This window comes from Melospiza melodia, chromosome 6, assembly GCF_035770615.1.
Source record: "Melospiza melodia melodia isolate bMelMel2 chromosome 6, bMelMel2.pri, whole genome shotgun sequence".
In the NCBI taxonomy this organism is placed as follows: domain Eukaryota; kingdom Metazoa; phylum Chordata; class Aves; order Passeriformes; family Passerellidae; genus Melospiza; species Melospiza melodia.
Genome location: NC_086199.1, coordinates 10,598,396 through 10,607,991, shown reverse-complemented (window position 1 = coordinate 10,607,991; position 9,596 = coordinate 10,598,396).

Sequence of the window (9,596 nt, the reverse complement as noted above, 5' to 3'; positions counted from 1 at the left end):
TGCGTGTGCCAACACTGCCCCGTGTTTGCTCCACGCGCGGCGGCGAAGGGGAAGGGTTCCTGGCAGGGGCTGTGCACATCCTGGGGGACGTGGGAGGGGTCTGGGAACTCGCTATTCTCGCAGCAGGGTGACACAATCAGCACTGTCAGATCTTGGTCCAGACCTTATATCCCTTGTAAAAAAAACATTGAATCCAGGGTTCGCCTTCACCAAGAGTCAGCTCCGCCTCCAAAGAAGAAGCACTGTACCTGCACTAGTTTCACACCCTATTTTCTTTAAAACCTCTATGTTAACCAGAAAAACAGGGCACAGACCTTTGTCCCAAGTAATGGTTCTTTCACTATTTGCCTTACGTGGCTTTATCCTGCTTATCTGTCCACAGTCCAGGTCAGTAAAGCTCAAGGATGTGATATGGGCTGTGACTCAGCAGCTGGCTTGTGACCACAACCAAACAGGATGCATTAATTTGTCCTGCTCTACAACCATGGCCAAGTCCTGCTTTTTATCTTACTGAGAGATCTTGGCTATTGACCATTGTATTCAAATGCTGTCAGGTGCACTGGCCATCCAGATGTGCTCCTCAGTTGTTGACAGACAACACAGCAGGTAAATATGCAGTTCTAACTTTCTACAATGTATTCTGATGCTTGGCTTTTCAAGGTCAGGTTTTACACATCTATTTCACTTTTTCTGTTGCCACTGGACTCCACAACACGTGGAAGCCTGACTCAGTGATCTATAACAGGACTTCCCAAAAGTGCCCAGTGTCTGGCAGCTGTGCTCCCACCAAAGCTGCTGAGCATGAGGCAAATCCATACAAATTTCGTGCCACCTGCTCCTCAAAGATATAAAAAATTCTTAGGAAGCATCAAGATGAAGCAGAAGCAGTCAGACTTTGGAAAGGCTGCTCACAGGGATGAGGACCATCCCCATGTATCAGTGCTGCTGAAGGCATGGAGGTGATTCAATAAATTACACCAGTGCAATTACTGGTTTGCACATAATGACCTGAGTCAGGGCTTGTGGGGGAGAATATTTCCATCTCAGCTCAGTGTTGTAGCATCGTGGGTTGTACAAGGTGATGCAGTGTGTAGTAAATCTGAAGCCAAACTGCACTGAGTAACTCAGAGCCCACAACTGCATCTTGAGTGGAGTGGGAATTGTGTGACAGAATATGATGGTGAAAAAAACAACAAAAGCCTAATAGGGAAGGAACAGAGAAACCAAGTAAGGAAAATCAAAAAGGCTCATTTGTTATATTCTTTCAATCTGATAAAAGTCAATAAGATATTAGAGACAAGTGTTTAATAGGTCAAAGAAGAGGAGATGACTGACATTTCTCTGTGATGTGGTACAAAGATAATCACCACAAAGCCAAGTTTTCTAAACATCAGTCTAGCAGATGAGGCCAGAGAGGCAATTCAAATGCGGGACACAAAATGTGCCATAGCCACAGAAGCAATACAAATTTGGCTTCATTGTTTATCCTTTGATTTTTTTAGCAGGCTGGGGAAGATATTTGTGCTAGGATTTAAAATGTGATTTACTGCTCCCGTTGCTATTTTGCAATTGTAGAGAGGGAGGATTTACACACCTTAGTGTCATCATCTCTCATCCTCATTCACACCTTCCAAGAAAATGTGTCTCAAATGGCTGATTAGAAAACAATGCAGAAGAGTCAATGCCCTTGGAATCTGGTTAATTTAAACACATCTATGTTTGCTGTTCTGGAGAACTGCTAGATATGGACCAAAATCCAAATTCCTGCCTGAGAGAGCACTGCAGCCTGACTCAGAGCAAAGCTCTGTGGTTCCAGCATGCGTGCCAGGCACTGCCATGGGAGGATGGTGCCAGTGTCCCTTTGGAGCCAACAAAGCAGTCCCTGGTGCAAGGCCAGGCAGCCACCTCTGACTGGGCTGGGCAACTTTGTACGTGTCTGGGTGAAGGTCTGGCTGCTAAGGTGTGCTTGCATAAAGGGGGACACCAGAGAGGACACCAGGCATCACCTGCCACCTCCTGCTGGCCAGTTCTAACCATAGAATGAAAGCAAAAAGTGGAGAGGGACAGGAAAGATCAGGCAAGATTTCATTTAAAACACTTTAAAAGAACCAAAACAAAACAATAAAACAATACAAAATATTGAAAATTTTAAAATTTAGTTGAATCATAAATTGATTTCTCTCTTTCACCCATCAGATTCCTCAGTGTGGTCTGGGAAATCAGGCAAGAGGGATGTCCCTGGGCATGGCACCAGCCTGGCATGGGCACTGCAGCTCTCAGTGGGACTGCCCAGCTCCAAGGTGTCCATCTGCATGGGCAAGGCAGAGCCCTGCAGTGCTGCTCAGAGCGTGGGATGAGTGCTTGAAGCAGCTGGGTGCTCAGGAAGGAGCTGCTGCTTCCCTGCAGGGAGAAAGGAGAACATCTCCCTCTGGGAAGGGATGCTGCTGACAGCCACCAGGAGCCAGGAACTCATGTGGGGCTCCATGAAAACAGACAGAGAGCTCAACTCACTCCCCTCTGATGAGCTCAAAATTATTTTTTAAATTATTCTTTCTTTCCTGTGGTGGCAGTGGAAAAGCCGCATGACACTGGCAGCATTGAGAAGCAGCAAAGAGTCCCAGGCTCTGGGCTGGGGACCCCACCCTGGGGTGGTATGGGTGCTGTGCCCACAGCAACGTGCTCAGCAGGGACACAGGCACCACTGCAAACTGCAGGGCTGGCTCCACATCACTGCCCAGGCAGTGGGAACAGAGCTCCCTGGAGAGCCCAGCTCCGCGGTGGCACAGCTCTGGGGGCTGCATTGACACAGCACTGAGAGCTCCATCCATCTCCCAGCTTTCCAACTCAGCCCAGACTTCCAGCACACCCTTGGCTCTGCAGAGGTGAGTTTGGCTCAGCCCTAGGAGGGATGGGAACTGGAGTTTTCTGCATACCAAGGCTGTGCTGTGACTTGTAGGGCATGTCATGTCCTCAAAACAGAGTCAGTAACATTAGGTCAAATTAAGCTACATCTGCTGGTGAAAGAGAAGTTGGCAGGGTTTGCCCAGCTAGGAGGTGGTGCAGATGATGCCAATTGCTCAATCTCATCTGTGCCACAGTGTGTTTGACACTGCAGAAACCTCACAAACATTGCCTGGAAGACTTTTCTGTGGGCTCAGGGATAAAGCCACGGCTGTGTTGCCTTGAAGTTTGACCCCACCTCAGCAGAGTGGTCCAAGGCACTGCTGGACATGAGGACTAGGAGAGCAGTAGGGTTTGGGCTGTCAGGTCCCTCAGGAATGTGGGTCTCTGCAACCTCTACTTTGACCCTTGTGCCTCTGCAAGTGCTGGATTTCATCCCTTTTCCACAGAGAAAAGTTGAGTCTTAAGTTTGTATTGTGGTTTGCTTCCATTCCTGCTAAATTTGTTGGGCAAAGTCAGACTGACCTTCAGTGACTCTCAGACGCAGAAGTAAAGATGTCTCATGAGCACTATACAGAGAGTAAAATTTAAAAATATTTTGTGCTTTAATCCTCACTTTGCTGGAACTAGAACATTGCAGAAGGAAAGAAGCAGAGAGAAACACTACAGGAGGGTGAAATGTTCACCACAAGAGTTGGAATGAAGGGAGATGGGATATCCTGGGGTCCTTTGCTGTCTCCTGCATAGACACGTGTGTGAACACAGCAATCTCTCTGCAAGCACACGCAGACAGGTTACAACTACAGCGTGCATTTGTGTGATGTAGTGGCATGTGGAGGGAGGGAAACACAGTAAATCTGAAGCCTTTGTTTCCCAAGTTGGAAGAGAGTCGGTTTTGCCTCCCCAGGTCCAACAACGCCTCACTGATTTTTGATGCTGAAACAGATAGAGGCAATTAAGCGTATTTTTTACTTTCAGGTTCTGGCTGCAGCACTGCGAGGTTTTTGCGGGAGCGCCCTGGGAGCCGGGACACCCACACATCCCAGCGGGAGCTCTGCCCTCCCGGCGGCACCAACCCCGCGGCGGAGGCAAGCGCGCTCCCGGCAGCTTCTCCTTGTTTCACCCTGGATAGAGCCCAGCCTCCCGCTGGCATACTCACACAGTCAGCCCAGCACTGCACAATTACATCTGCTCCACTTGCCTTCTTGTTTTTTCCCCCGGGGAAACGGGATGTATAGGCTTTCTTAAAGGGCCGCCCGGGAACCCATGGCCGGAGCCCGGTTCGGTGTGACGGCCGGCGCCACCTGCGGGGCTCAGCGGCCGGGGCGCCGCTGCTGCCGGGGCCGCTCCCGGAGGAAAGGCGGGCACGGCCGGGGATGTGGGGGCAGGGCCGGCTCAGCGGTTTGCAGGGTGTTTGCCCCGGCAGCGATGCTGGAGGAACCGGGCTGCTGCTGCTGCTGCTGCTGCTGTGCGGGAGCCCGTGGGCGAGGGGTGGCCGTGAAGCACAGCAAGGGAGGGCAGTGCTGGCGGCCGCGCTCCCCACAAGCAGCCAGCCCCTGCTCGGCAGCAGGGTGGCCCATGGCCCCAGAAAGCCAGCCAGTCCCCACGGGGGTGCCTGCACACGAGTGGGCTTCCCCTGTGTCCCTGCAGCTGGGACTCGATGGAGACACGGCATCTGGCTGGCACTGGCAGCCATACACTGCCCTTGCACCCATTTCTGCAGGAGCCACAAGGAGGGGGGCACAGTCCCCTCCACATATAAGCAATATAAGCACATAAGCACATATAAGCAATGCTCAGTGTTCCTGTCACTGTTTTAAACCAAATAAGAACCTACAAAAAAGAAGATGGTGTTTTTGCAGCAGCACCTGCTATGCTGCTGCAATTAGGGATCCATTATAGGCCCCCACACCTAAAGGTTTCAAAACATGGCTATATAAATTCCCTTGGACTGGGGAAGAAAACCACTGCCAGTGAACTGGCTCCCTTGAAAGAACAAGCAGGATTGACACCTGTCAGGGCCAAGTGCTTTGGGGCTACTCAAATTACAGACCTGCATCACTTGACTGCCACGAGGACATGCAGTTTCCTACCTATTTCCTTGGCAGCAGCCCACACTCCTGCTGCTCCAGGGGATTCTGGCACTGTTTTCTACTGGTCTCCAGTTTTCCATGCAGATTATGCATTTATTAAAATAAAGGACAAGCTCCTAGGACTGGTTTACAATAGCGTCATTAGACAGATTCCAGTAAGCCAGAAGAGGTGCCCAGTGTTTTGCAGCAGCAGGAGCAAGGGTTTGCAAACACTCTAATAACTGGTTAGGAGCTACTGCCTTTGTTGGCTTAATAACCAGCTATGGCTTAACCAGTTCACTCTGAACAAAATGACATCATGATTTCTGCACCAACAGGTTTCCACCCACCCCACCATCACACAGAAATGATGCCTAGCTCTCTCCATGATGGGAAACATTCTGAAGGTCAGACTGATGGACTGCACATGAAATAGTCTGGAGAATATCTGCCAAAAAGAGTGTCTGGGCTCTAATGCTCACTCTGAGCATGGCTGGGTTATAAAACCTTCAGCTGCCTCACAGAGATGAGGCCCCTCTGCCACCACTGACCACCCACTCTCACAGGGCAGCTCCTTAAGTGAATTATCTCTGCAATGATGAGCCCCTGTAAGCATTCATTAGCACAATAGATTTGAGCAGTTTCAGCAGATTTATGGGTTTAGGGTTTATGGAGTCATTGATATGTGAATTAAGCACTGACTGACTGAGACTAACTCTTCAAAAGGAGTCATTATAATCTCTATAGAAATATAATGATTACAGTGACAACATCTTCAATGCAACTTCAAAAACACTAATTTAAAAAAAAAATGGTACAGAAGTATATATTTAAATAAAGCACTACTTCTCAGTTTTCCCCATCCACGAAAGGTAAAGAAAATTCAGATTTCCAGAGGTCAAGCTTCATCCAGGGAGATGTTCAGTAAAAGTTGCTCCTCCCTTCCCTGGGGCATTGCTATGGGCACCAAAGCTCACACTGTGAGGGCAATAAAAAGGTGTGATACAAGAACCCTTCAGCACTGGAAGAAAGCCAGGGACTCAAAGTGTTATTCAGATAAGAACCTGCACCTTTCCTCCCTCTATCAAACCAAGCCTGGGGTTAACCTGGAGAAAGTTCAGCTGGGAAAATGCCAAAGAGGTTTCTCCCAAAGCTCCATTGATTTCTCTCAAGGTTCTTGTGCATTACAATGTTCTGCAGCAATGTGGCAAACAACTGCTAACCTGGCTTTGATAAAGTTTTGGAGCACTGTAGAGTGGAAATTTCGGTGTAGTAAAGCAAAATCCCTCAAAGGAGAAGCACAAGCTCCTGCTTTATGCAGCCTCCCTGTCATCTGCAGCAGAGGCAGTGCTGAGCTCCAGCTCAGTCCTTGGCCTCAATGACACATTTTCAACAGCAGACATCTAGCTGTGGTGACAGGCACAGCAGGCAGGTGCCTTGGCTCCAGAAGTGGTCTGCTCTTAGTCACCTAATTTAAATGACAGAGTAGTCTAACTTTCCTTGAATTGCTCAGCAGGGCTTTATTCCTGCTCAAAGGCTGCAATCCACCGGGAACATTCAGCCCTACCCAGCTCCCAGGGGAAATTCTCACTGTTAAATCAATGCCTCATCTCCAGGAGATGGGGCTGGTTACCCCCTGCCCTTTTGGACATCAGACTCCTTCCCACTGAAGCCAGGGCAGTCACACCACAGTGAAAAGCCGTGGCAGAAGGCTGGTGCTTTGGCAAAGCGTAGGGTGAAGTAAGAGCAGAAGCACAATCACAGATAATCCACTGTCAGTGCCATGCACAAAGAAATTCTGCTCTTTGAGTTCTGGTTTGGCAGCTCCTGTGATGAGAGGGACGAGGGCACCCTGCTCAGTAGGACACAGCAGCAGCTTCCACCTGAAGCCAATGAGCTGAGACACTTCAGTCTCCAGGCTGAGCTGATGGACTCCACCTGGCCTTGCTGATGCCCGCTGCAAACCAGTGCAAACCTGCACAGCCAGCTATTAGCAATTCCCATCCATCTACCCAGCAGCTCACAGCAGTCACAAACAAAGCAGAAGGAAATGCTCACCACAGGACCAGCTGAGCATCCCCAGGAGCAGAGCTGCTGCCAGGCTGGAGGAGCTCACAGGCACTGCCCCAGCCCTGGCTGTACCACACAGTTCTGGAGCCAGTGGGGGCTGCTCTGTGCCTGCTGGCAGAACGTGCTTGTGGGGCTGTTGCAGCAAGAATGAGTGGCAAAGCCTGTCTCCCAGCACTACCACTCCTGTTGGGCTCACATGAGTCCTGGCATGCTTCAGCACAGCTGGCACAGCACACGGGGCTGGTGGCTTGCTGAAGGTGTTAAGACAATTTCACTTCAAAAGAAGAAAACCAGTGTGAGAGATCCTGCTTGAACAGGCCTGTTCCACACCTTTTCTAGGAGGAGAGGAAGGAAAACTTTGATGTCTAACCTTCAAAAGCACCTAGGATGGACTTCCACAGCAGTGGCAGTCCTCATGGAAAATCCTCCTGGGCCACCTTTCTGCAAAGGTGAGCACTTGTCATTTTCTTCCCTGGTGTGATATGTACTAGTTCAAGTGGTTCTCCTCCCATGGCTACACAGAAACAGTGTAGGACATGATCCTTAGGTCTGGACCACATCCTCTCCCAGATGTGGTAACACTCCTGTGTTTTGCAGGAATGCACCTCCCAAATTCTTCCACTGAAACCTGGGGGCCAGCATCCCTTCTGTAAAAGCCAGCCTCTAAATCACAACCAGTTTCTTTCCTGCAAATGGACTTTTCAGCTTAAGGCTCAAACCTCCCTCAACCTAAAAGCAGAAAGAAAAATATTTCAGGTGAAACAATATCTCTCATTTCCTTGCAAACCACCCCTCAGGAGGAAATGGCTGCATAGGCATGTGCAGCCTCCAAGCATGTCTTTGCCTTATCCATCATTGCCCATGCTGTTAAAAATATCAAACCTCACTGCTGCAATAAATCACTGCAGCTCTGGGGTCTCCTCCACCCACACAGGGTGAGATTTCAAGTGAGAAACCTGCAGAAAGGGAGTGGGTCACAGCAGGCCCCACCAGGGCTGTGCCAATTGGGTTGCTGAGGCTGTGAGGGGGCATCTGGCACAGCTTTCTGACCATGCATCATGTCAGTGTTCCCCTGGAGCCTCAGCAATATGTTTTTCTCCTGGTCTTTGGAGCTGATGAAAACCTCAGTGCTATGGAGGGAATTGTAGGACTCCCCAAACCACTCTCCCTGCCCCTCACCTCTGCCAAGGAACACTGCACCTCTGGAGTCCTACACTGCTCCATGGGTGTTACTGCAGGAAAAGAAATGAGAAAGAAGAAAATAAATATGAGCAAAAGACACAGAGAAAAGATGAGGGATCAAATAAACCCCAAACCAAATATTCCAAAGGGTCAGGAGGCAAAGCAGCAGTTGAAAGCCTCACCAAGGTTTGTGAGTGCAGGGCATTAGGGAGCTGTAAGACAGCAACACCCCTGCAGATTTTAATGCACCTACAACTTGACAGAACGCTGTCATAATTGAAGAAAAATGGAAAACAACTGCAAAACCTAGTACATTTTTCATTTCCCATGACCTCCTGTGGACAGACACCTGGAAACAGCATTGCCCTGTTGGCATTTCCAGGAACAGGAGCATTCCTTGAGAGCTGCTGCAAGGACAGAGCACCAGAAAGGCTTGTAGGGAAAGAGGTGACCCAGACTGTGAGACTCAGAGCTCCCTCAGGGTTCTGTCTGACATCCCAGCAGGCTCTGGTGCTAGCTGTGTCTTGGGGTAGTTGACAGCCCCCAGAGAGGCCCAGCAGCACACCAGTCACAGTGAGCCTGTCTGTACAAACCAACACCACGTAAATATTTTGTGAATGAGGCAATTAAAACCTAGATGGAAAGAGGTTTGGTTGGACTTTGTGTCCAAAGGGGATTTCCACCCCTCAACCTGTGTCTGAATAAACAGCTCATTCCTTTGTTCACATTGTCAGCCTGCCAGGTGGCAGGAGCATTATCAGTAATGGTTTTCCCCAGTACAACAGGGCAGTCTGGCTTACACATGACTTTGAAGAGCCCAAGGACAGAAAGCTCAGCACTGCACTCCCTGGCTGAGGGAGGCTTCAGGCAGGACTCCCCCTGCACCATGGGGCAGCCACAAACAATCCTCTGCCCAGTCCCATCTCACCATCAGGGCAATTTCACACCAAGTCCATGCTGCCATGCTTCCCTGTTTAATATGATCATAATTATTCCCACCCCACACACTTTCCATCTCCTGAACACCCAGTCTCTCCCAGAGGTAGAGGAGACTGTTATCCTCCATTCCCTCCCTCTGTTTTCCTCTGCACAGCACAAAGTCCAAATGCCATTTATTGCATCTATCCATCACTAATCTCTTTGATGTCCCTTATCACAGGGACAGGTGGCATGCTGGCAAGCTTCTAAAGCAAAGAAGTGCACACTGCTCATGGCATGGTGGCACCTCCTGATATACGTCTCTTGCTTTACACCAGGACCTTGGACACCTGGCAGCCTGACTTGCCTCTATCTTGGCACTAAAGGAGCCCCAGGGTTAAATCATTTTACACAACTCAGTGACAAACCAAGTGACTGTGTTTAATGTTGTTT